Genomic DNA, 15,754 nt, shown 5'->3' on the forward strand with positions numbered 1-15,754 from the left:
AATAACCATGATAACAATCGGATATTGACTATTAAATCGTGGGAACTTTGTTTATATCATTCATACAATTTCCATACATCTCAAAACTATAGCCAAATAGGGATGGGTTTTATTAATTGACGATACAGATATAATATATAATTATTTTGTTTGCAAATTGTATACTGCATTCATAAAATCATTAATTTATATCTTTTCAAATTAACATCATGATGTTTTATTATATGACCTATGTTATCTTTGATTCAATTTATGTTTTTCATTGTATGAAAAAAACAGGTTCGGATTACGACATTCCTGCCACTATAAAATAAACTGGTTTATTATATATATATGATATGGTTTTTTCAATATCACACACCGTATCAACCCTCAACCAATATAATCCCTCGGGCAGAGCTCTTGGGATTATATTGGTGTCTCGTGTTGATACGGATGTGATATTGAAAAAGCCATATGATATTCTCTATATATAGAACAAACGTCAGTACTAAGCTAGCTTTTAGTTCTTTTCGGAAAGTAAAAAAAAGAACAGCAAAAGATGAGTTGTTGGCAGATCAATGTCAACATTTCAATGGAAACTTTAATATAATATGACTATAAGAAGATATGAACTGTACGTCAATAGGCCAGCAGTCCAATGCCATATCAAAAATTCTCTCAGTCAAGAAATGGTCTTTAACAAGTCTATACCAAATATAAAAGTCTTAATTGTCTTAACCCATGGCAAGATGTGAATGAACTTGATAGAAACTACTAAGGATCTTCAACCACCAAATTCTTTGGAGTACCAAACATTAAAATATAAGTTAAAAACACTATCATCAACAACAACCACTTAGGAGATTCCAAACATAGGACACACACATAAACAGATGTGTCAAGGTTAAATTAGTGTTTTGAGTACACAACCTAAGGCTCAGTCTTTGGAATTACTAAGTGTACATAGAAAAACTTACAATAAAAATCAGTCCTGAAACAGCACTTAAATACATATACATCAAATTCATGTGTAAGATGTAGGATACTTTTTTGCAATTACCGTCAGTAACAGAATTGTTCAGTAAACTACACATGGCAAACTTTTTACCATATATTCCAATTATTTTGTAATGGATTTATTCTAATATAGATTATCAATACGTAAAATAAAGTAAACTATTTTGTACGCACCATTTGAAAAAAAATAAACACTTAACCAAAACCCAAACTCTCCGAAAGAGTATGGACAGACTACTCAGAAATATAACAAAATCATGTTAATCTAATAAATCTGGGTAGAGACAGAGTAAAGGTGCAACAACAAAACCTTTTTAACTGTCTGAACGAAATCAAGTGAGAATAGGTGAGTTGACAGGGTAAATCGTTAATCATTTCGTCGCTAGCATGCTTCATCCGTCAAACGATTCGAAACTCACAGGCACCAAAAAAAGTCAAGACCAGAATTAAAATAAAGCCGACAATAGACACTGTGTTGAACTCTGCATTCAACACAACACTTATGAGTGCTGCCAGCTTTCATATACAGTGAGCATCGTATGTCAATACAATTTGCAAACATTAAAACAAAACTGAATTTTTGTCTTATTCTTAAAGATATATTTAGTTAATTTAAATGAAAAATTAAAAAAAGTTGTGATTACTTTTGCATAAATGTTTTCAATTTGTGTGTCTTTAAAAAAAACATTGACAAAAAAAACCATGCATATTATTTAGTACGCCAGAGTGCGTTTCTTCATAATAAGAGTTATCAGCGGGGCTATAATCAAAACAACAGAGAATAAGGATCATGATTTCTAATTCAAAAAAATCAAAGCCATCAGTTTTTTTTTTATAATATTTGTGTTCGTTTAAAGATAAAGTAGACCTTCGAGTGATTCAGGGTTGCGTTCAATATCGTAGCGGCTACATAGGGCTACGTAGATTTATGACTATTGAACGTATAGCTAGCCTAGCTGCTACATAGATATTGATAGCAGCTAGGCTAGCTACTCGTTCAATAGTCATAAATCTACGTAGCACTACGTAGCCGCTACGATATTGAACGCAACCCTGAACACTGAGGTTGTGATTTCGAATCCTGCACGTGGCAGGTGCACTCGACTCCAATCTTAATTGACTAGGACTGTTAGTTTTCCTACCGAAGGTCGATGGTTTTCTCCGGCACTCCGGCTTCCTCCACCAATAAAAACTGACCGCCACGAAATAGCACAATAAATCAATCAATCAAGTGATTCTGACACCTTTGGGACAAAAAATGTCTCCTCTCATTGTTTTGACGTACGTTTCGTCCACAAAAGAAGCATCCGTGACGGTCGAATAAATAAAGATCAAGTGGCCAAATAAAGAACGAAGTTGAAGAGCATTGAGGACCGACAAATCCGAAAGGTTTTCTTCAAAGCATTTCACCTTATCATGTCTTCCCAGTGGCGGATTTAACGGGGGGGGCACAGGGGGCACGTGCCCCCCCCCCTCCCCCAGTCGGGGTCACAAAAAAAAATTCTAACATAGTTTTATTGCTACTGTATCTGCTTATCAGCTTGATTTGACTTCCTAAACTGGTCGTTAACCCCAGCTTCAACATGCGTGATTTAGGACAACTTATCGATGGGTGTGTAAATATTGACACCTTTGTGTAATGTCTGTATCCAAAAGCATTTATGTAAACAACATGTACATGCTGATTGGAATTAATACGAATATATTTATTGGTTTATATACGTTAAAACAAATAATAAGATTATTTACTAGGGACAGAATGTACAAAATAATGTGTAGAAGTATATTCAATAATGTGATAATCATTGCATTGTGTTATATATATATATATATATATATATATATATATATATAAGTGCCTATAAATAGCAGCACATGACATACAAATCTATGGGAGTGTGGATTAATCAGTACAGAGATTAATTCAATTACACAAATAAAATTATAGATTGCCTAACAATGTAATTTTAACACACTATTTAGTATGTAAATATAAGAATGTTTAAAATAGTTACAAAATGATGAAAATAAACGCAATATTTCGCTAGACTAACTAGCTTTATCAAGCGTGCGTCTATCCAGGTGAAATCGGATGTAGATGATAAGAAACTTTTGCAGCTCAATGTATATGTTGCACTTGAATTTAGCTGCCTTGAAAATAATACATAATTTGGATGAAGTTCAAGATTTTTACAAAATTGGTAGTTGAAGTTAGCAACGTCCATTGGCCAATATTACAGGATAAAAAGGACGATGCTGTGTACTAAATTATTCTTTATCTTTCCTGTATCTTTTCTCATCTTTTTCGTTAAGACCATCAGGTTCTAAAGTGTGGAGTTGGTGGATCCAAAAATTTTCTCTTCTCCTTCTCGCCGTGGTGTCCCACTCGGTGTTGACTTCTATGATTTGGAAGGTAACATTATCAAAAGAATGTTTCGTTGAACGAAGATGTCTTGTGAGAGGACAGTTTTTGTTGGTTTTGTACCATGAACGATGGTTATTGAGCCGAATATTAAATTTGTCCATTGTTTCTCCCACATACTGAATGCCACATGTGTCACATGTTAATATATAAATTGGGTCCTCCGTTTTACAGTTGGAATTTGAGTAGATGGTATAATTTTGTTTAGTAACGGAGCTGATGAAAGAACTGCTTGTATTGGCAGCTTTACAACACAAGCAGTTCCTTCGACCACATTGTTTGTAGCAAGCGGGAGATGGAGTAGGCTGCTTTGCTAATACAGATGTCACTAATTTGTCACGGATGTTTCCTCACCACCAGTCATGGCCTTCAGAAGACCTAAAAACATCCGTGACAAATTAGTGACATCTGTATTAGCAAAGCAGCCTACTCCATCTCCCGCTTGCTACAAACAATGTGGTCGAAGGAACTGCTTGTGTTGTAAAGCTTCCAATACAAGCAGTTCTTTCATCAGCTCCGTTACTAAACAAAATTATACCATCTACTCAAATTCCAACTGTAAAACGGAGAACTCAATTTATATATTAACATGTGACACATGTGGCATTCAGTATGTGGGAGAAACAATGGACAAATTTAATATTCGGCTCAATAACCATCGTTCATGGTACAAAACCAACAAAAACTGTCCTCTCACAAGACATCTTCGTTCAACGAAACATTCTTTTGATAATGTTACCTTCCAAATCATAGAAGTCAACACCGAGTGGGACACCACGGCGAGAAGGAGAAGAGAAAATTTTTGGATCCACCAACTCCACACTTTAGAACCTGATGGTCTTAACGAAAAAGATGAGAAAAGATACAGGAAAGATAAAGAATAATTTAGTACACAGCATCGTCCTTTTTATCCTGTAATATTGGCCAATGGACGTTGCTAACTTCAACTACCAATTTTGTAAAAATCTTGAACTTCATCCAAATTATGTATTATTTTCAAGGCAGCTAAATTCAAGTGCAACATATACATTGAGCTGCAAAAGTTTCTTATCATCTACATCCGATTTCACCTGGATAGATGCACGCTTGATAAAGCTAGTTAGTCTAGCGAAATATTGCGTTTATTTTCATCATTTTGTAACTATTTTAAACATTCTTATATTTACATACTAAATAGTGTGTTAAAATTACATTGTTAGGCAATCTATATATATATATATATATATATATATATATTAATCCAACATTATAAGTTGTACACTGGGAAGTATTGTTTTTATTTAATAGCAATATACAATATTACAGGATCAAGATCGATTAACAAGTGAAATCTTGATCAGGAAAGAAATTACCAAATAAAATCGGTCTTAAAAGAATATAGATATTTAGTGTCAATTAAGAATGTTAGTATCGATATGAGAAACGTCTTTATTACCAAACACTCACATTGTATACGGTTTCTGGGGAATGTGTCTTTCTCAGAACAGTCTTTTTCGAACTTTATTAAACCTTCCCCCTCCACAAAACATGAATTGTCTGTGCCTTATATATACTCATTAATAAAATGATATTGTATTTTTAGAAAACCTATTTATAGTACAGTAATATGTGTATATTTTTCTTGTTTCAATTACCATGTATGAGGGTATGAATAGGTAACCGTGAATGAGGGTATGAATGGTTTACCGTGAATGAGGGTATATATGAATGGGGTTTACATATTAGAGAATAATGGTCAAAAAGTAAAGACTAGAAAAAAATGTGCCAAAAAATATAGAAAACAGAGTAAAGCTGTGATGAACTATAAAGAATAGAGAACAATTGGCAGCAAATAAAAGAGTAGAAAGAAATGGATCCAAAAATAATGAAAGTATATAGAAATGAAGACCCCCCCCCCTCACGACCACCATCATCCCTAATACATGACACCACCACCACCCACACTCGCATATATACATATCCAAACAAATATTTAATTTTGGTTTCATGGTGCCCAATCCCCCCCAGACATCGAGGTTCTGGATCCGCCCCTGCTGAGTTCCTGAACTGGTTATAACCGTTTGGTGTATAACATCTACTCTAAAGTAGAGCAACCGTTAAAAGGGTATTAATTCCCATACGTATAGATTTTTATTTTAATCGTTGCAGAATAATAATCTTCCCTGTGGAACCAAGTTGAACTTGAATTTCAAAGAACCTAAATAATATAATTTTAGGAATCCATATTTTTTCATAGAATTAAAATATTATTATTATATATTATTAGCGCTAACTTTCCTTTTGAGGACAATTATATTATAATTGTTACATGTTTCTCAAAAATGTTGATAAACGTCATACATACACAAACTGATTAATTGTACCCAAAAGAAAATATATAGCTTTACTTCCAATATATAGTACGCATATACAGTAAAATTATCATTAATACAGTGGTGTATATTCAAAATAAATTCAGAAACAAAACATATTCGAGTTAGATAATGTTTCTTACATTATTTCTGAAGATCCAAGCATGACAGAAAGAGCTTACAGATGATTAAGGAGTATGTTTTTTTGCTGAATTTATTTTGAAATATATATACACATACATTTTTTTAATGAATATCCTTTCTATTCATATTTGGGATAACTGCTTAAGTGTAGTTGATGTGATGAACTTTCTTAAGCATTATCATTTTATATTTGGTTTACATGTTAAAAAGTACTGCATTATTCCTAATTAATAGCTCAAAGTACACATATTAAGCTGTGATACTTTAAATTTTGAAAAAAAAAATCATCGAAAATTTTAGTCCTATTTCCTTTTGCTTAATGTTTGAATTATTTATCCCGGAAACAGAAATGTTGACACTTGATTGTCGTCCTTGGCCTCGTTTTTAGTGTATGTATTGCAATACACATATCATAGTATCAATGTTATTTATTCATTCGCATGTAGTAAAAAGGAAGAGTATAATTTGAGATATGCGATATGCAGTAGTTTTTCATTAGATATTTGAGGACGTCCTGAATACTAAGACCCTTATACGTAGATTAATTTGATACGTGAAAATCCCATAAGTTGATATATTTTTAACAAAAATGCCAGATATTCTACATAATTTGTGTTTTTAGGTCATAGTAACATACAATGCATAACTGTCACATAGAGTGAAAGAACAAGACAAGTTTTTGATTAAAGTTACAGATTTACCCAAAATATTCGCAGGGACCCAATAAAACCCCGAAAATAGCCTCTTGTATCTTGTCTTGTTGAATAGGTTTCGTGGTTTGACAGACGAGTAAATTTTGAAAGTTGAACCATGATTACTTGGTAAAAACCTCGTCTGTTCTGTAAAAGTATACATTACCATAAAGGAAAATACGCGTCTATTGAAATTGTTCAATAAAATCAATTAATTTGTATCCGACGGAAAATATACACTTTCATCTTTTATCTTCTTTAGAATTTTGACAGTTGTTAAGAATGTCTTCCTTTTTTCAAATACTCACGTTTGTAAGAAAATCATTTTTATTGCAGTTATGAGCCGTTTTCGGTCATATTTCTTTTATAAATTCAGACAGGTTTCTTAATGTTGTTAGATAGAAATACAGGTCACACATGTTACTACAACATTTAGAAGTTAAGTAAAAATATTTGTTTTTATTTAATATGATCCTTTTCTACTAAGTCACCATCACGAATTGACTAACCTATACGGTGTACCGGTATCTTAACTCACTACAGCGACATGTTTTCGAAGTCTGAAATGTTTAGATACCAGTACAGTCGACTGTTATGTAATGTTACCGATTGTGGCCTATTCCCAATTGTGACATTTTACTGAGTCTGAACTCGCATGACTCTGTCGACGCACCCGGTCTCATGTAATTACCTCAGTACGTACTCGATTATGATATTTGAACATTGTTAAACTATTGTCACCTACATTTGTACAGATTTTCCCAATTCTATATCATTTTATACCGACGGCCGAGGCTAAGGAGAGGAAAGTTATTTTTTTATTAGATATAGAATAAACATCCAGATATGACGTAAATAAACTCATCATAGATACCAGGATTAAAATTGTGTACGCCAAACGCGAGTTTCGTCTACAAAAGACTCACCAGTGACGCTAGAATAAAAAAATGATTAAAAAGGCCAAATGAAGTACGAAGTTGAAGTACATTGAGGAGCCAAAATTCCGAAAGGTTTTGCCAAATAAAGCTAAGGTTGTCTATTCCTTGGTTAGAAAATCCTTAGTATTTCAAAGTTTTGTAACAGTTAATGTATAATTATGACCATATCAATGATAGTTCATGTCAACACTGAAGTGCTGACTACTGGGCTGGTGATACCCTCGGGGAGTTATTCCACCAGCAGTGGTAAAAAGTAATATAACAAAAATACCGAACTCCAAGGAAAATTCAAAACGGAAAGTCCTTTATCAAAACATACATTGAAAAATACTCTATACATAGAAATAAGAAGATGTGGTATACTTGATAATGAGACAACTATCCACTAAAGACCAAATGACGTGAGTGTAGGATACACTCCTTTTTGTATTGGTGAAAACTGATAATAAAAATTGTTATTTAAGTTGTTCATTTTAAAATGCTACTGTATATGAAATTCTAGGAGATTCTTACTGCATGGACGCCCTGTTTTTCAATGTGTTTACTTTCACGGGATTCCGACTGTGTTCACTTCAATATTTGTAATATATAGTATGTCAAATACAAAAACATTAGGTTAAAAACGGATTTGAAAATCAACATTCTGAAGACAATACATTAATTAGACAAATCAAAAGTAACAGGACAAATGTAAGGGTCAACAATGAACAGCAAACATGAAATCTCTCATCAATAACTATATTAAGTGTAGTGGAAAAGTAGCCGTGATTTGGTTTGTCGTACTGCATAGTTGTAAAAAAAAGCGTAATTAGAAAAAAATCGTTTGTGTTCCAGTAAAACAATGTGCAGCACCAAAGAAAATATGTCCGTGGCTATATGCAAAACACTCAACTAATTATCTAATAACTTATTGAGTTGTTTTACATTTGTCTTTTCGGGGCCTTTTATAGCTGACTGTGCGGTATGGGCTTTGCGTAAGGCCGTACGGCGACTTATAGTTGTTAATTTCTTCATTTGGTCTCTTGTGGAGAGTTGTCTCTTTGGCAATCATACCACATCTTCTTTTTTATATTAAATATTTTGTTCATATGTTTTGTAATAACCATGGGACTATTCTGTTTCATATAGTAAATTAATAAATTTGTATGAAGGGAGTAAACCATTTATGAGGCATCTAAATGGACTAAAATCCTATCCAGTATTCAATAATATCTTTTGGTTACTTTAGATTTGAATCAATGTTTTTCTTGACAAAGCTATTCTTTTGACATCCTATATGCTGATATGATTACATTCTTTTGACATCCTATATGCTAATATGATTACATTCTTTCTCTATATAAAAAAAACAAGCGTAAAACAACGAAATATTGAAATAAGGAGATGTGGTATGACCAATGAGACAACTATCCGAAGTGGATATTAGCAATTACATTGTGTAAGCAACCGTATGGTCTTCAACAATGGGAAAAACCCACACCGTAAAGTCGGCTATAAAAGGCCCCGACATGAAAAATATGAAAAAAGAAAATAACAAAAATACCGAACTTTAAGGAAAATTCAAAACGATAACAAAATGGCATATAGACACTATATAAACAAAGTACATAGGCAAAAATGAAAGACAAGAATACAAACCTGACCATAGCATAATAAAACAATTCACTGGAGAAAACTAATGGCCTAATTTATAACAACATAATTTTTAGCTATGCTAAAAGAATATTGGCAAACCTTTAAAGGTCCATACGTCCGTATTTTCGGGAATTCTTAAGTCTTACTGATAAATACCAATCTACAAAGTGTACTTTCAAAAATGGCAATGCTGTTGATTCCGTGTTAATAGAACATTTTTAAATTTTTTAACATTTTTCACTTTTTATTATATATCTCCTGATATCTCCAAAGCAGCAAGGATTGTTGGCTTAGTAGACCCTGTTAGTACAGTAATTCCTGTTTGCTAAAGGAGACAGATGAAAGGAAATGGTTTTTTTTTATTTACAATAACATATTTTCTGGTAGTCCTTAGCTAGCTCTTTACATTAGGAGATTTTTACATGTGGGGCACATACACCATGATACAAAGGTGTCATCTTTTTGAATGGGAGTACGAAACTTATTTTTTACCATGCAAGTCATAACTTTATACTAATCCGATGAATATAGTGTAAAGTCTTCTTCTTCATGACTTTATTTAAGAATTTCAGATCCAAATATTTCTGTTTCTGCGTATTTATATATCCACGAGTTTGACATATTTGGGTTTGATCGTTTCTGGTGAAGATAAATCTACATTTGTAGCAAAGCGCTTTGGATGCACGAAATTTATAAATGTTATTTTCATTTAAAATCTTTGATATGTAGTAATATGTATTTGGTATGTCGACAGAATATTTTAGTGTGTTTACAAAAACAATAGAAAGTGTCTCATTAAGAGTACATACAATATGAGAAGACTGTTAAATGTTTATGTTTTGAAAAGTTTCACAATCATAAATAGTACTTATTATATTTGATCTATTGTATTGTTAAACATTTAAAGGACCTATGTTGACATCCGTTTCTTGAGATGCATTTTAATAATTGTCTTTCACGATTTTTAAATTTTATTTCGTGGGAATTTCTCCAAAAACACTTTGTGAATGTATCGTTTTTCCATGCAAAAAGCAGTTTTATTGTTGTCTTTTGGAGGACTTGGATTGATAACATCTTTGATAGCCTATGGTTAATCTTTTCCTAACTTTTACAGACTCCGGACGATTTAAAGGTTGACATATTTTGTATACAAGCCAGTCTAAGAATGTGTGTTGTCCTTCAGAGGGTTTTTGTCTATTTACACAAGTGGCGTTGGTTGTTGTCTTGTTTATATATTACCTTCACCTTCTTTTATTAATATTCCCATCAAACAATATTATGAAGATGATGAACTAAAGTATTTGATAAATTAAACAGACATAAAGAATGTTGAAGGGTTATCTAGTTTGTGAGAACTCAACCCTCCCCTAACCTGGAACAGTGGTGTAAGAACACCGCATTAGAACGCACTGTAAAAAGGCAGTTGATAAATGCTTGAATCAGATAACTTACAAACAATAATGACACATATCTAGTTCAAAGGTATCAACAACTAATAAATAAATAGATCATATTTTCCAGGCTGAAATATCAATCAGTACACATCCAATGAGACTGAGAAAAACATGACCCTGTACAATGCTTAATTTATGAGCAAATGTATTTTCAGTATGATAATCAACAAAATATACATTTTCGTTTTACGTGTTATATGTTATTTGTATCTAAAAAAAATTAGATTCACTATATTCTATAAAATGCAAATCACATGAAATAGATACTTTGTATGGTATTATTGACAAGGGATTAATTTTCTGATGATGTGTTTTGGTAATTAATGTGTTGATATACCTGACACACTATGTAAAAAAAAATATAGACAGTATGAAAGGGTTTCCCTTATTTGATACATTTAAATATACTTCCTTGTTCACACTGATATTTTAATTACATACAAACTATTTGTTATGGTTGTTTTCTGAATAAACAAAACATTGAACAGTAGACCAAAAACTAAATAATAATGATGTAAGAATTGCAAAATTCGAACTACAATAAATGAACATGAAGCAGCATTAGAACGTATTATATATATTTTTTCTTTATTTTATTCACAGTGTGTAAATCAATAATTAATGATTAGAAAAAAATGAGATATGCTAAGAGCCATTAATTGGCTCGTGAGGGTGCAAAAAATAGTTAAATTCTTGAATCCTTCAAACATCATGTTAATTCTATGGATAAAAAAAATTATGGTAAAACAAGAACGCATAAGTTAAGAACATTCAGTTCTTATGTCATTATGACGCCAAACACATGTTATATTTGCTAATTTACATTACAAGGTCATTTTACACATAGTTTTTTGTATATTTAGCTATGAGCCAACCCTTACCCAAAAGATGTCATCACCTTTTCCATCTTCGTTTTAGGTAAAGCCTTTATTTATTTAAAAAGTCATGACCTTAACAATCGTTAGATTTATAGATCAGACGACTATTTAGGTATATAAAGATTGATGACAGCGAAAAACATGTCGCTAGTGAGTTAAGACACAGACAGATTGTATCTGTTATTCAATTTGTGATGGTGACTGCAAAACGTATTTATTGTTGATTTAAGTCGTTTTTCCTCATTAGTTAGTTTTTGTGTTCAGAGCACATTTCTGTTAATGGAGTCCATATAGTCTGAACATGTAATGGTGTGACGTATCAATTGGGATTTGCATACGCCGTATGATTGGGTATATTACTGCTGAGAAATGGGAAGTTGCCAATTGGAAAGTTGAAATCATCACGGCTGTCAAAGATTCTTAAATAAAGTCGTCCATCTATAGGTCAATATCGAGGTAAATATCAAGATCTAAAGCAAACTGTCTACTTTAGGTAGTATATGTAATATCAAGTTCACTAGGATATATAAGATGTCAGCACTCCCTGAAATGTAGATTATTGAATGACAGGACATTATCAATATATATGAAGGGGAAATAATAGAATTTTGTAAGATTCCTATTTATTTGTCAAGAGAAGGTTCTGCATGAATGTTTCAATGAGTACAAAAACAAGTCGTTTAGTAGGGTTGCACAATAAGTATCGATTCGAAAAACCGACTGCATGTTAAAATATCAATCCACTAAACTCAACAAATAGTATGCCGATAAATGTATCAAGCATAGTTTATGACACCATCTTTGGTGTCTTTGTTGTTGAAATCAGTGTGGGTTTTCACAAAGTCAGATTTTCCATGGCCTTAATCAAGGAATGTGTATTTATAATTACCATTTGTTTTTATGAAAAGCTCTGTTTAATGAGACGATGTAGTCGATCTTTCAATTGAACATGGGGAATGTGTAGAGCGCTGAAAAGTATAAATTGCTGATATTAATGCACAATGGTAAAGATTGTGACTGCAGATTTTTAGAACTTTGGCTCTGACATCAGTTTAAGCAATATTTTCCAGATTTTTTAAACAAATATAGACTTATTTCAAATAATAGTTTCGTTAAATTAACATAGAGCACAAGCACATCCTGAAAAAAATGGTTTGCCAGTGAACGTCTAAACACAAACTACACGTACTGTTTAGATATCGTTTTTGGCGACGGTTGTGTTCTATAATATGAGGCAGGTGCTAACTTATGAGCTACCGAGGGTAAATGGTTTTAAAAAAAAAAATGGATTTGCAGGGATTGTTTTACTTGTCACCATATTTTTCTACGATCAGATATACAAATTTGAGGGAAATCGTTGTCCCCTTTTTTGTGAATTGGGATTATAAAAACGTTGCGGGACAACTTATGTTCAATTTTTGATGTTTGACGACAATTCCTGAACAAATAAAAACCGGAACGGAATTCTATCGCCGCCATGTTGTTGAAGATTTTTCAGTCAATCACAGTATATAGACCCAAATCGACCTTTGTACCATTAAAGATCGCTTAGGATAATATTATTTTGAATCATGTACAAGTCAAACGGACAAGGTTTCACCATGCAATTCATCCTTGACGCATTAACGTTTAATTTTGATTACAACCCGTTTTCTTTGATTTTATTCTAAACGATATGGCTTAATAACGGACAGCAAATATGACCGTAAAGTGAACTGTAACGTTTTACTGTTACCATAATTCAACATTTACGTAGCAGGATACCAGGCGACTTTATTTGTTTGCAACAGGTCATATTTGTATGTCTTTCATTTGTACAAGAGTGGGCCTTTGAAAGACTAAATGTTCACTTACATTACATTTGACGTTAATATTGAAAACAATACACCTATTTCTAGTTTTAAAAAAAGTTCATTTTCAATAGCATATCATCTATACATGTAAGTCCTTCATATTTGAAAAAAAAGAAATAAATTCATTTTTTTTTAAACAATACACATAAAAAAAGTCGACTTTTATTAGTTTATGCGTTTCACTTTCAGTTGCCTTATTTGTAAGTAATTTGTGACTTTACTTGAATCACTAAGTAAAACCCCATATTTACTGTATGAATGGTTTTCCCCCATTTAATACATGTAAGTGCACTTCCTTACTACCATTCAAATTTTTATTACTTTTTTTTTGTTATTGTTGATTTAAGAAAGAACAAGCCCGGCAGAATAAACCAAAAACAAAAATGTAATTACAGTCGTGTATGTAGTATGTATTGTCAATTGTATCTACACTTAATGACCAGGAAACAGCTTTAGTACTCATTGTAATTTTTTTTCTTTATTTGAATCACAACTTATAAAAATGGCAAACATAAAAATCATAAACACAAACATTTTTTTAACTAAATTTTCAAAATCGAATAAATGTTGAATAACTTTACCCAGTATTTAATTATTCAGACGTTTAGAAAATAAAGTCTTTGTTTTTGTATAATTTTTAAATACCTTTTGTATCTTTTACTTACAATAATTTTAGAAGACAATTATTTATTACACATAAATAACACCTGATGATGAAATTGAAAACTATATTCGAATTTCGAGTTAGCGAGAGAAAGCAAACAAATACAACAGCCCATGTGAAAATGGCTTCTATTGTTTATTGAAGTACCCTGGGAGAACACGATTTATTTCTTTGCAGTGCTCGGCTTTGAGCTAGCTTTCATTGACTGCGAGTACTCTTATATCGGTGTATTGTGTCTATTGTTTTCATGTTGTTGTTTTTGTGTCTTGTACCGATCTTTTGAGTTAAGCTAATTGCAAGTGATTTTTACTATTTGCTGTTACACCACTGTCATATGTTAAGGGGTGAGCATTCACAAACATGTTTATCCCTGCCGGATACTCTATGTGACTGTCCCAAATCAGAAGTCTGTAGTTCAGTGGTTGTCCTTGGTTCATGGAAATAAGAAGATATGGTATGAGTGCCAATGAGACAACTCTCCATCCAAGTCACAATGTGTAAAAAGTAAATAATTTAATAGGTCATAGTACGGTCTTCAACACGGAGCCTTGGCTCACACCGAACAGCAAGCTATAAAGGGTCCCAAAATGACTAGTGTTAAACAATTCAAACAGGAAAACCAAAGAGAAACATGTCTGTTGTATTTGTTTTTCGTAAACTGTTTTGTTTTGTTATAAATTAGGCCGTTAGTTTTCTCGTTTGAATTGGTTCACATTATCCATCGTGGCATTTTATACTGACTATGCAGTATGAGTTTTTTTTCTCATTGTTGAAGGTCATAAGATGCCCTATAATTGCTTTTATTATACTTCATGTTCAAATGCCAGATTTAGATTGATTAATACGAGGGAAATTATTTGCCTGGGTTGACAATGTTTTCTTGGGTAACAATATGCTCTATCACCGTATCAGTTGTACGTTATTTATATTATATTCAATTCATTTGAACTCTGGTAGATAGTGAGACATCGGCTGTTCCATTTCCCCTATGAAATAAAGCTAAAAATGTCCATCAACTATATGGCTTGCATGAATTTTTTCTTGAATAACTCTAGAAAAAGAGTGTTTAATACTTATAATTATCTAAACAAACACATGCAATTTTAGGTATATCGGAATTTTGTCACAATGTTGTTAACAAAGCGAAAAAAGCTCGTCATATTATTTTTATTAGAACTTGTTTTGAAATAAAAAGAAATTTTCATTCCAGCGACTAGTACATGTTAATATTATGTAAAGTACGTACACTATGAATGCTCACTTTATTAATGCATGTTAAAGCGTTTCCTTACTACCATTGTAATATTAATTAGTTTTTTGTTGTCATTGTTTAAAAAATGAAAATAATTGACCAACAGCAAAAATACTAATTACACTAAAGTTCATGTACAAGGAAGCAGCTTTTGTAGTCATTGTATCTTTTTAATTGTTTCCTTATTAGATTCACAAATAGATTTCTGACTATTTATTTTTTATTTAAAACCGTATGACGTATGAAACAAATCACATATCTTTGCCATAATATTTGTAGTTGTGAATACAAAAACCTAAATAAAAACTTCGTTAATCGTACTCCTAGGTCTTCACGATTACATAATGAGACATGGAGTAATTATTCTTTTTTCTATTTATTTAATGGATTTAAAAAAATGAAAATGAAATGATAGATACGTAAAACATGTCAATTATAATAAACGTAGGCATCAAAGCACTTCTGTCAATCT

This window comes from Mytilus californianus, unplaced genomic scaffold (genome assembly GCF_021869535.1).
Source record: "Mytilus californianus isolate M0D057914Y unplaced genomic scaffold, xbMytCali1.0.p SCAF_6, whole genome shotgun sequence".
Classification (NCBI taxonomy): domain Eukaryota; kingdom Metazoa; phylum Mollusca; class Bivalvia; order Mytilida; family Mytilidae; genus Mytilus; species Mytilus californianus.